This window comes from Canis aureus, chromosome 9, assembly GCF_053574225.1.
Source record: "Canis aureus isolate CA01 chromosome 9, VMU_Caureus_v.1.0, whole genome shotgun sequence".
Classification (NCBI taxonomy): Eukaryota; Metazoa; Chordata; class Mammalia; order Carnivora; family Canidae; genus Canis; species Canis aureus.
Genome location: NC_135619.1, coordinates 58541030 through 58553316, shown reverse-complemented (window position 1 = coordinate 58553316; position 12287 = coordinate 58541030). Strand labels below are relative to the sequence as shown.

Sequence of the window (12287 nt, the reverse complement as noted above, 5' to 3'; positions counted from 1 at the left end):
ATGGGTAAACAGCAGAGTCCACGATCAATGTAACCAAACTTGTTAGGCTCCAAAGCCTATGCTTTTGGCCATTACACAGTTGCCAATGAAAACAACTCTACTGTGTGCCAAATAGGTCATGTGTCTCCTTCTATTCTTTAGTCCTCTTTGCTGTTAGTTAAGACCACATGAGTCATCTAGCAATGGGATGTGAGAACTACTACATGCTATTTTCAGTCTGAGGTAATTTAGGGTGGGGTGTGTATTTTTCTCATTTTCTTTCCTTCTGCCTCAGCCAATCTGGAAGGCACATGTTGGCAGTATTCTAAGGTGGCAAAACCTCCAAGTGCCCAACTTTCTGAGTGTCTTACATGGAACAAAGCCACCCTCCACTTCCAAAACATGCTTTAGATTTGTGGTAAGAACATAATGGGATCTGGAGGATAATTTGTTACTTTGGCAAAATCCAGTCTTTCCTGACTAATACAGTATCCTGTGAGAAATAAAAAAATAAATTATTTAGTGACCTAATTAGTATATGATTGATTCCATCAGTTCTGAGTGAGTATATACTATATTAAGAAGGATACATAATTCTCGTAATTGTCAATAGATGATATCACACATCACACATCAAAAATTATTGAAAGTTCTGAGATTTCTTAGTGGAAGAACAGAAATAAAAAGCATACAAATGCTATTAAGTGCTACCAATATTAACTTTTTGAGAATGTTTGATCAAGCATTTTTTTTTTCTTCTTTTTAACCTAAGAGGAGAAATACTATTGAACTTTTAATTTTAGCAGGGAAAAGGGGGACAGATATTCTGGAACTTTTTATTCTTCAGTTGGCATTTACTATTCTATCTGATTATAAGCCACTTCTAAGGTCTATCTGAGACCTACAAAAATTTGGGAGAAAAAGGTTCAAATGCTGGGGACTTAGCAGGGTGAAATGGGGAAGAGAGCCTGTTTGATAAATGCTATAGATAAGGTCTTACTCCTCTATATAAAGATTTCAAGGCAAATGGGAGTCAGAGCTTCAAATAGTGTTAGTCTCTGCAAAATGTGACTCACTCACATAATGAGGTTCAATTTATTCAAATCAGAAAAAAAAAGATTGTTAGTCACAGAATTATCTTTTCTAAAAATATGCACAGAAAATACCAGTGGAAACTTTACTTTGGGAGCAGAGAGAGTATATGTGTCTTAGTACAGAGTAACCAAAACCATGGACTATCACAACACTTAACCATGTGAATAGGTAAATGAGTGAAATCATATTGCTAAAGCTGTTATTTTGGGCTAGGAGCCAGGAGGTATAGCTATTTACACAATCATAGGCAAGTCATTAACATGCCAGGTTCAGCTTTGTGTAATTTGTAGAAAAATGCCAAATTAAGGCCCAAAATATCTCCTAGTCTTAATATTCTGAAAATCTCTTAACTCTTATAGCATAGTGGTTAAAAACATATGCTCTGAACAGCTTTATAACCTGACTTATTACCTAGCTTTCTTGTAATTAAGTTTCTTGATCTGTAAAAATTAAAATAATAATAAATCTGTCTCATCGGGTTATTGTGTAAATGAAATTAAGATAATACAAATAAATGATGAGGATTGTTTAATAAGAATTATTTTTGTAGATAAAAGATTATATATTTTCAGAATTATCCATGCCCTACTAGATGTTGGGGAGATAAAATTTTTCTCTTACCCTTTAAGTTTCTTTGGCTCATCTTAGAATTAAATTGACATGAGAGAGATTAACAGAAGAAAATCAAATTTAGGGCAGCCCGGTTCACTTAGCAGTTTAGCACTGCCTTCAGCCCAGGGCCTGATCCTGGAGACCCAGGATCGAGTCCCACATCTGGCTCCCTGCATGGAGCCTGCTTCTCCCTCTGCCTGTATCTCTGCCTCTGTGTGTGTGTGTGTGTGTGTGTTTCATGAATAAATAAATAAAATCTTTTAAAAAAAGAAAGAAAATCAAATGTAATTACGTATGTATTGGGTTCCATAAAAAAATATGAGGCCCACCAAGCAGATAATTAAGGCTTTTTTTTTTTTTTTTAAGATCTTATTTTTTTATTCATAAGAGACAAAGAGAAAGAGAGGCATGGACACAGGCAGAGGGAGAAGTAGGCTCCATGTAGGGAGCCTGACATGGGACTTGATCCCAGGTCTCCAGGATCACACCCTGGGCTGAAGGCAGCGCTAAACCACTGAGCTACCCGGGGTTCCCGACAAGTGAGGCTTATACACTTTCCAGAGCTAAGAAGAAGGGGTCAGAGGTTTGGGACTTAAAAGAGGAGGCAGACAATTCACAGGAAAATGAAAAAGAATAAATGTTTGGTAGGTCATACAGACACAATGGGACACAGAAATTTTCATGACCAGCCTTTGCTAATCTCCTGCCTATCATGTCTAGTTCAGATTATGCTGTACTTATCTATGGTGAGCCCTTTCTGGGGCAGGTATTCTATCTAAATTATTTTGGGCAGTTACAGGGAAGGTCAAAGGTTCTTTCTGAGCCTTCTGTATCTTAAAAATAATCAGCCTAAAATAACTCACATGAATAAATTATATGTAGGGGTGGCATATAATTTACCCCTACACAGACAATTCAGCTAAGTCCTCCCAACCTCTAATTTGAGGTTGGCTAAGATTGGGTTTACTTAATGCAGTCATAAACTATGTAATCAGTCGAGTTCTTATATGTTAATTTTAAATGTCTTTGCTCATATTTATTTCCCCACAGAGTCTGATCTCATGTTCTCTTCAAAGTGATTTGGAACTGGTTCAATGTTGCATGTACGATTCTATTCTGGCACATTTACATAATTCCTTTGATTATTTTTTGGTTGAAGCAGTGCATGAATGAAAGGGTTCTTTAATAAAGTTTCTTTCCTTTTCTTAGGGGCTAGTCATCTCAGCTCAAGAGATTTATTCATTTTCTTTATTCTTAATATGATGTAGATAAGCCTTAATTCTCAGCTAGAAACTGATCTAGAACTGGGAGGAATAGATGCACAGGGAAACTGGAAGAGGTTTCCTTGTACTGTTTGTCACAGTGACTAGAATGTTAAATGGTCTGTTCCCAGGAAGTAAAAGCATAATAAAGATGAAGACTGGAGGATGGGAAACCCCATTAAGTGACAACAAATGAGGATTTTGCTAAAATTTTGAGCTTTCTCAGATGACTTTAAAGGAACTCAGTAAAGAAAATTGAGTTGGTGTTTAAACAGAAATAAGAAGAGGCAAGCATGGTGGTAGTGATAAGAACTCTTATGGAAAGTTAAGTGTCATAGTGACACTCCCTTCTCAGTCTCTTGGCAGAAAACCCTTATCTACTCTGCATTTTACTTTAATGCAAACAACCTTTCTTTTATGAAGCCAGATGGATGGATGGAGATATATATATGTGTGTATCACACACATATATATATGATTTTCTTTAACATTAAAGGCTTTTCTTTTATGTATTTAGGTGTACCCTCTATTTCTGGCCCCTAAATTCTAGATTAAGCAAGAGAAATATACTAAAATTCTACCATTATTTTTCCATCATTTAATACTATAGAAGGAAGAAACATTCCAGTGCAAAAGTCAGAAAGATGCATACTGGCATCTTTTTTTACAAGATGTGTATAACAACAACAACACAAATACTGTGCAATCTACAGATGTTCTATGGCTTAAAAGTTCCCTATTTCTACAAGCCAATCTGATTTTCACTTGCTCAGTTCAAGAGAATCTCAACCTACTCCCATGGGACCCTTCTGCCGTTACTTTCCAAAAGGGATTAATTAGTACCTGGAAAAGCCATGCTGGGGTGTTGGTAATTGCTTAACTACTTGCTGAGACTGCAGTCATTTCCAGAAGGAGAAGGAGTGATCTGCTGCTGATATAATAAGTGAGCGTTGTGTATACACTCCAACATTAACTGGAAGATAAAGGAGAAATAACTTTGGTAAGGAATTTTGCAATTAAGAGTCAACAGACGATGTCATTTCTTTACTAGAACCTTGCCATCACCAAATATAGTTTGTTCAAGCTGAAGCCTGCCTGTCTCTTTCACTAGTGACACTAGCATCTGACACATTCAGGGGAGGCAAGGCTATAATCTGAGCCAAGATACTAATTATAATGAACATAAAAGGATGCTAAATTTGGCTGGAGAACAAAAGCAAGCGACTGTTCTTTTAAAAATCATTTCTAACATTTGATCTTCTTAATCATCTATGGTGATTGTAATAACACTGCGTAAAGGATTAGTAAACATTGCTAAGAAAGAACTGGCCCAAAGATAATAAAATTTACATTTGGTTAAGAAACCTGGTTTCCTATTAGGGCCTCCCTCCTCAGATATTCAACCTTTTTGTGCTTTTTGTAATAGAAGACAGCTCTGGTTTGCCAAATCATTGTCTGATTTAGTTATTCATTATTCATAACACTCTAATAATATGGTAAAATTTTTTATTGATTTTTTGCTTGGTTGCAGGAAGCGTTCTTTTGCTCTTAGTGAAGCCTACATGATTGCATGTATTGTACAGAAGACTGTCACAAGCAGAGAGGGCTTGTCCTTAGCCCCATGGTGTCCCTCCGCACTGCTCTGCTCAACTATGCCTTCCTAGGGACACTGTCCCCTATTTCCTCATCCCTTCATCCCTTCCAACTTTACGAACCCAATTCCACTGGAGCTTGTTGTGCACCCTCCTCTGGAATGAGGACAAATTGACCTAGCTTCGGTGTTCCATTCCACTGACACCTTTCCCAGCTACAGTTCACATTCAAGTCTGGGAAACCCTCCTCGGCAACAGAAGAGAAGCGTGTACTAGCTGTGTCAGTTGTCAAAGAAAACCCAAATCCTGTCACATCGTCTCAATGCCTACAACATTTATAACACAGTTACAGGAATTGGTATCAAAGCCACTTTGAGTACATTTCTTTCCCTAAAAGCTTAGGTAGAGTTTCACTCATATAACCAACACTACACCCTGATCCTCGGAGGTGGAGAGGTAGAATTGTTGCAAAGAAAAGACTTACCCAGGAGAGGCTATCGATTTTGAACTTTGCCAGATGAATCTATTGGATAACATGCTCTAAAATGCTCCAGGGAGAAAAGAATCCTCTTTGTTTCCATTCTCTGAACTTTCTTCCAGGATAAATTCAGGCAGTTTTCCAATTCATGAATACTTTCCTCCAGCAAGGTCTGATCGTTGTAAATGTATTGCTGGAACGACAGACTTTCTTCTTTGGCAGAAACCTCAGAGCAAACAGATAATGTGCCCTGGAAACCAGGTTCCCAAACCTGGGAAGGTCAAACTGAGATGAACTGCAAGACAGTCACTTGTCAATCCTGCTGATTTCCTCTACAGGAAGCAGTGCTGGGAAGCACAGACACTGGCAACACTGCTATTAAGATAAGTTTCACTCATTTAGCAACAGTAGTAAACCTAGAGGCTGACTGCAATGAGCAAATGCCAGTAAGACTGGTAAACAAGTGTTCACACCTGTTTACAGCTGTGTGGGTTTGCTGAACCAGGTGTGCTATGTAAAATCAACTCGACACCACATTTATCACTTATTAAGGGTTATCAAACTGCATCACGCAGACAATCCCTCTGGCTATTGTCACAAATAAAGCTCGGTGTCATTTGTCAGAGGCCTCAATTAAGTAGATGTACAAGAACAATGTAAATCAACGATCATATTAAATAGGTTCCAATTAAAATTCTGTACTATAAAAAAAAAAATACTCCAATGCCATAGTCCTGGATGATTGCCACAAACCGCTTAATTCTAATATTTTTAAGAAGCCAATGGAAAACTTTCTTATCGATTTTTTTTTTTTTTTTTTTTTTTTTTGGAGGAGTGAGTAATCACAAAGGCGGGGGCATTTACAATTGTGTGACCAATTGTGATGAAGAGATGTAGATTGCTGATTAAATTGCTGCAAAGCCAATCAAAACCAGACCTGCCAATTTGTGAATTATATTATAAATTTTGTGATAATGGTGGGAGAGAGACTGGGTGCCAGGATTTCTAGGTACTACTTAGGCAATTAATTTGATTGTAAATTTCTCCCACTGCTACATCACATACGTAATAAACTGAATAGTCCTACCATAGATAGTGAGCCCCTTGAATGCTGAACAGCAGAATTTATGAGTTGTTACGTATTTTAGGAGTTGTCAAATATATCCTCCCTCTGATATAATAAGCTTATCCACAAAATGGCTTTAAATTCACTGATGAGTTTCTACTCAAATATTTCTACCGATCGAGAACTCAGTATTTCACAAGAAATATATTTCATCTCTGAAGATCACAGTTCTAAATTAAGCTTAATTGTTCTTCCCTATCATTTTATACACTATTTCTATTTCAATCCATTTGGTCCTTACTGCTTCTCACAAGAATGTAGGTTTTATGTGGGCAGAGGCTGTGTTTGTCTTGTGCATTTTTTTACTTACATCATCTAGAGTACATGGCCTAGCAGTGAACAGAATCAATACACACATTTACTGAATGAGTGAAACAATAGAAAGTACCCCCCTTGTAGTATCTTGATAATCTTGAAAATGTTTAAGGACAGTTAAAAATCTTTTAATTCACATCTAGTCTTTCAATTTTTACTCCCTATATTTTATCTTTCTTGTTGCTCATCTATGGGCTTATTTAAGTCTATATATGTGTGAATATATATGAATATGTGTATGTGTTTCTTGAGAAAGAAAATATGTCTATGCTCTATCCTATTACTACTAGTATTCCTTGACCATTAACAACTTCAAAATGGTATGATCACTTCTATCTAGTCAGGAGTGCTTTATCCTAGTGTATCAAAATCATGGCCTATAACTTATGGATGTGAGTCATCCACACTGTGACTGCAAATCTTGTCTCTTTCAAAGTCATAGATTTAAATAAGAACATATTAAAAACACTATGTAGTCTTTCATTTCTATCAGTTTCTTATGCAGGCCTTGAAAATAGTCCCCATCAAAATGAAGACAGAAGATTTCTAAGTGATGCCACAGAAGTCTGTAGGGTCCCTCAAAATTTAAATTATAATTAACTATTAAACTTTGTTTTTTTTTTTTTCTGTAAAATTGGAGGCTCCAGGAAGTCAGAAAATTCAACTCTTTATTCCTCCCTCCTAACTTATTTGTTGTACTCAATTCTCAGAATCGTTAGCAGCTGAAACTGATCTTTTTTGCCAATCATGAACAAAGATTATGAAAACTTCCTGGGGTCAGCTCTTTCTAAGGAAAACTAGTTGACATGACAAGTATTTATTTAGTACTTACTACATGCAAGAAGCAATTCTAAATACCATCTCTTAAAAAGATTACAGTTGCGATGGGAGGAATCAGAGAATAAAGACAAAATAATGAATAAAAAATATATATTAGATAATGCTAGTGGAAAAATAGACCAGTCCATGTGTTCTGTCCTATGGGTGTGACTGACAATTTGTTGTTCAAAGACTGTAAAGGTGAGTAAAAAATAAAGGAGGGGGTCTCAGAGTTATGTAGATAATTGGGGGAATCAGACAGAACAGACTTTTTCAATACTACCCAAACCTTACCATGCACATAAACAAAGGCCATGACACCAGAGTCTACAGATAACCCCAACAGGGCAACATAATTTGTTGATATAGTCTGATGATGAGAGATATGAAGGGAAGAGAAAAGGAAAATGATTTTAATTTAAAAAATCATAATCTTTTCTCTAAAATAGGTATTTCCCTCCTATCTTTAATTGCAGGATAATTCTCAGCTTTTGTGATTTTCATTTATGTGGCCATTATTTGAACCTATTTTACCGTACTTTCTCATTTTCATGTGCTGTCTCACTTTTGGATACCATTAGGTGCTAAATGTACAAGTGCCAAGAATATCACTTGGGAGCCTGCTTCGCATGAGAATTCTAGAGCCAATTTTGCATTCAGAAATGGATGGGAAAGGTTTCAGGAAAGCTACTGAATTTTCATACGGGTGCTCAAATGAAACCTTGAAGCCATTTATTTGAATTTATTTTACTGCTACACACATACCATATAAATTTGCATTACCTTTTACAATACATATTTACTTATTTTTCTCAGCCCTGTGCTAAACCAGGAAGGCAACAAGACTTCATAGAAATTCTAATTATCCAAATTAAAAAATCCTAAGTGATTTTAAGGCATGTTAAGCATGCAGCATATGTATGTGAGCTTTCCCTCACCCTCATACACACCCCCTCTGGCTGATTTCTGGAAAATAGATAAAGCAAGTGTGGTGGAAAAGAAACGCCTATTAGAGATAGTATCAAATCTTCCACACATTATCGTCTCTTTTCCTTCTCTTGCCTAGGTAACATAATTCAATTCTGCCCTGGCCATTCACCTTTGACAGAAAACTTTAAGGCGGCGATTCTGTGAGGAAAATCTTTGATAAAATAATTCCATCCTCTGGATACCTTGGTTTCATGAATTTATCATCATTTAGAAAAGTGGCTGAAATGTTACCTTTAGGATGGGGACTTAAAGAGACTGAATAAATGCTAAATGTCTTTAGTTGGCTTTGCCCAATACTTTGGGTTGAGTATAAAATGGATCACAGGAAATCTATTTTTTTTCTTTCTGCGAAAAGCCATTCAACATTTATCCATTATCATAGAAACAACTCAATTAGCGGCTCTTGGGGACCAAAATATGGCCCTACTATCTACACCTTAATAGCATCTATTTATCATTGCAATCTAATTTCCAGGTTGAATTGAATGTAAATGGCAGTTGCCCATAGATTTAAAAAAAAAAAAAAAAAGTTTAAATTGTACTATTTTAGTTCCATTCCCATAATGCTCTCCTGGTATACATATTAAATGTTTTCCTCTAATTCACACTCTGAGTTCTGTAAATTAATACTGCTATTTTGATTTTAGTTAGACTCTTTAATTTTCAGATAAATCATTTGTATGAAAGGGAATTGTTTGCCAGTTGGAGCCTGTTTGCATTATCAGTGAATTATTCAGCAGTCTTCTCCCCCATGGTGCTCAGAATATCAGCCCTGCTTTTTCCCTCCACCCCCTGGTGTTTCTCCCCTCCCTAGTACTGAAGCTGAGCAGAACAGAGAAAGTGGAGGCCATGTAGGAGGAGGATGCCCTCTTTCCCAGGGCAGAGTGTCAAGACAGGAGGGCCTTTGTTTATGCCTTGAGTAACGGGTTCCTCACGTAGCAGATGAATGGGAGAAGAATTCCCATTGCCAAAATACACGAACATGAAAATGTTCACTCACCATCTCCTGCGTAACCACCACAGGCTGAACATGCTGCTTCTCCTGGTCTCTTCTGTTTCATTCTCCACGAACAGAAGATGTGGTGCAAATCTGGGCTGGAAAGAGTAACTGCAAATAAGGTGGTGGCAGGACAACTGCAGACTGAGTGGGAGATCCATCCTGGCCTGGCACTCACAGAACTGGAGGGAATTATTTGGTTTAGTGGAAAAGGTGAGGAGTAAGAACTCACACTACATCAGGGCATTTAGGATGGCCCCTGCATGGTCCTGGCATCCCTGCCACAGCCCACGTTGCAGCCCTTATCACTTCAGCTTTGAACTACTGACTTGACCCAAGTCCCACTTGGCCTAGTCCCACTTTTCTGTATAAACCATCACACTCTGCCAGATTAATTGTCCTGCAAGAGAGCTTTGCATGACCCCTCCCTCTGTTTAAATGCCAGCAATTACCCCTGAGTTGCTCCCCTCCAGATAAAGCTCATACTCCTTAATCATAACATTTGACACATTCTGACCTTTTCTTTCCCTGCTGTCTTCAGCAAGGCCTCTGTTCAAATCCAGCCTGCTGGGTTTTCCTTTTTCTGAAAAGACAGACATGACTTGTTCTTATACAGCTGTGGAAAGCCTTCTTGCCTCTTCCCCATGTTATACTTTTTCAAAAATCAGCTTATGCTTTCCCTGGCCCTTTAGGACATGCCACCTTGCAAAAGTGTCCTGATCGATCCTATTTCTCACCATTTCTGGTATGTCACCTGGTGTGTATGGTGAATGCAGACTTCTTTCAGGACTGTGCTAGGCTATGCTTACCCATGCCTTAGGCTGTGCTTCATTGTTAGGACAACTACCTAGCTTTCACCATCTCCCTCCCTCCCTCCCTCATTCTCCTCTTTGTCTCTTGTGGGGCTGGTGAACTTTTACACACCCTTCAAGGCCCAACCCATTTATTTACTTTTTTGACTCCAGATTTTCTCAAGGTAAGCCCCAAGAAGAATTAGATTCCCCCCATATGCATTCCCATTAATCCTTACCTATACATTTTTAACTGCAGAGTAAATGGCACATATCTGGTGCTCAGTAGGGTTTATCACTAATAACAGTGTGTTTTAGCTTCCTTTTTCATAAATTTGAAGTAAATGTAAATGCATCCCTTCAAGTAATCATGATTTTTTTTTTCATCTGTCTCATCAAAACCAATAGTCTCAATAAATGCAGCTCTTATCACCAGTGAGCATCTCTCCTTCTTAGGGTCTCTGAGCACCGGGGAGTTGAGTGAAGAGGTTATCCCACCAGGACTAGCTGAAAAATATGCAGAGCTCTCTTACAGCAATTCGACAGGCAGGAAAGAAGTCTTTCTGATTTTTCATAAAGAACAGGCTGGGGTTGCTGCACAGTGACAGATTGTGATACTGACCTCTCAACTATCCTCCCAGGGAATAAAGACTTTACCATACCAAGACTGGCATTAAAAAAAATTGATAACAATAGCTGTAGCTATGGGAACCCTTCACTCCCCCAGTTTTGAATTAAAAAAATAAAATAAAATCTCAGAGGGATTTGTTTTATCATCCCTAACAAAAGGTGCTGCTCAGAAAAAAAGCGAAATGACAGCTTGTAAATTATGAGACATCCATCTGATGCAGGCCTGTCAGTCACCCAGTCCCTCCATCAAGAAGAAAGGCAAGTAATAACAATTCTGGGATCAGAAAGCAAACTCAAGAAATGGAAATTCAGACAGCCATTCCTGTGGTTCTATTTTGCACTGGTCCGCTCAAAATCCACTTCATCCCAAACACTGGGAAACTAGTAACAAATATTAGTGACACGGTTTCCTATTCTCTGCAGTTCATCAGGCAGAAATAAAGGAATTACAGTATTGTGCAAGATGCTGCTCTGGAATCATTTGCATTCCAAATGGGAACGGAAAGTTATGGGGAAAAATTATATCCCTTTCAGCATGTTTTCAAGCTAAATTTGGGAGACCAGAAAAATCTGAATAAATTATAAAGCCTACACCAAACACCTTAGTGACTTAAACTGAAACCAATTTCTTTTAATGCTCCCAAATGACTATTTGACATCTTGACTTTTGTGTGTTAACAACAGTCAGCATTGTTCTTTTTAATTACTGAATTTCTCTACATTAAAATTAGATCATAAATACTTTTTCAAAAAGAAAAGAAACAGACCAAAAGATGGAGCACACAGGAAATCTCAAAATGAGTAATTTACACACAGGAATTCTAATCTTTTGAATATTTTGACTTCAGGATAATTTCTCTCTCCTTTATTCTCTCCCCTCCAACCCCCATCCCCCACACACGTGTGTGTGTGTGTGTGTATAAACACATATATGAGACTATATATATATATATATATATATATATATAATTTATTGCTGAAAATAGGGACTTAAAAGAATTTACATTCCTTAGAAGCCTAGATAGAGAGACTGAAACATTTACTGTCAATTTCCTGAATGTCTTTTGATATAAACTACTGTAACAGTCAAAGTAGAAAAAAGAGAAAAAGAAGAAATAAAGAAGAAGGAGGAAAAGTAATGTGAACTTGACATGACGGGAGAATCTATAGTAATGACAGTGAGCAAGACAGATAGATCCTATGCTGTCATGATACAAACAGACTAGGAGGTATTTAAAATGTGTTCAAAATGGTCTGCTTTTCAGTAAAATTATGGCGCTGTTTATCCTATGGCTTGAAGTACCTCCTGGCAACTCCCCCCCCCCCCAGGGGATATAAGCACTCAGTTTGAAAAGCAATTTCATATAGATTTGCAGACTGGGCCACAGATCCTTGCCTTTCCTTCTCTACTTCCCTTCTCTGCTTGCCTCCATGATGCTCAACCACTTTGTATCTTAATTTTAAAGTAGGAGTTGTAGGTGTGAACTGTTAACTCCAAGGTGACAAAAAGGACTTGCCAAATTACATTATTAGTCAGGGTTCTACAAAGAAACAGAATCAACAGGATATACACAGATACATATAGATGGAGATTTACTATA

General features: G+C 37.6%; 1 long non-coding RNA gene across 47 annotated transcripts in view; it reads right to left on the bottom strand.

The window, feature by feature from the left end:
• The window catches only part of LOC144320990 (uncharacterized), a 369611-nt gene that overhangs the window by 112876 nt on the left and 244448 nt on the right, over nt 1–12287 (bottom strand). For 15 of the 47 annotated variants that reach the window (XR_013386621.1, XR_013386625.1, XR_013386618.1 and 12 more), the window contains 4 exons: nt 9783–9848; nt 9269–9363; nt 5025–5289; nt 3792–3921 (listed from right to left, as the gene is read on the bottom strand). This is a non-coding gene — a long non-coding RNA (uncharacterized LOC144320990). Of the gene's footprint in view, nt 1–3791; nt 3922–5024; nt 5394–9268; nt 9448–9782; nt 9849–10295; nt 10564–12287 lie in introns of all 47 variants that reach the window. The other 32 variants (XR_013386617.1, XR_013386616.1, XR_013386615.1 and 29 more) reach the window with 13 other exon arrangements.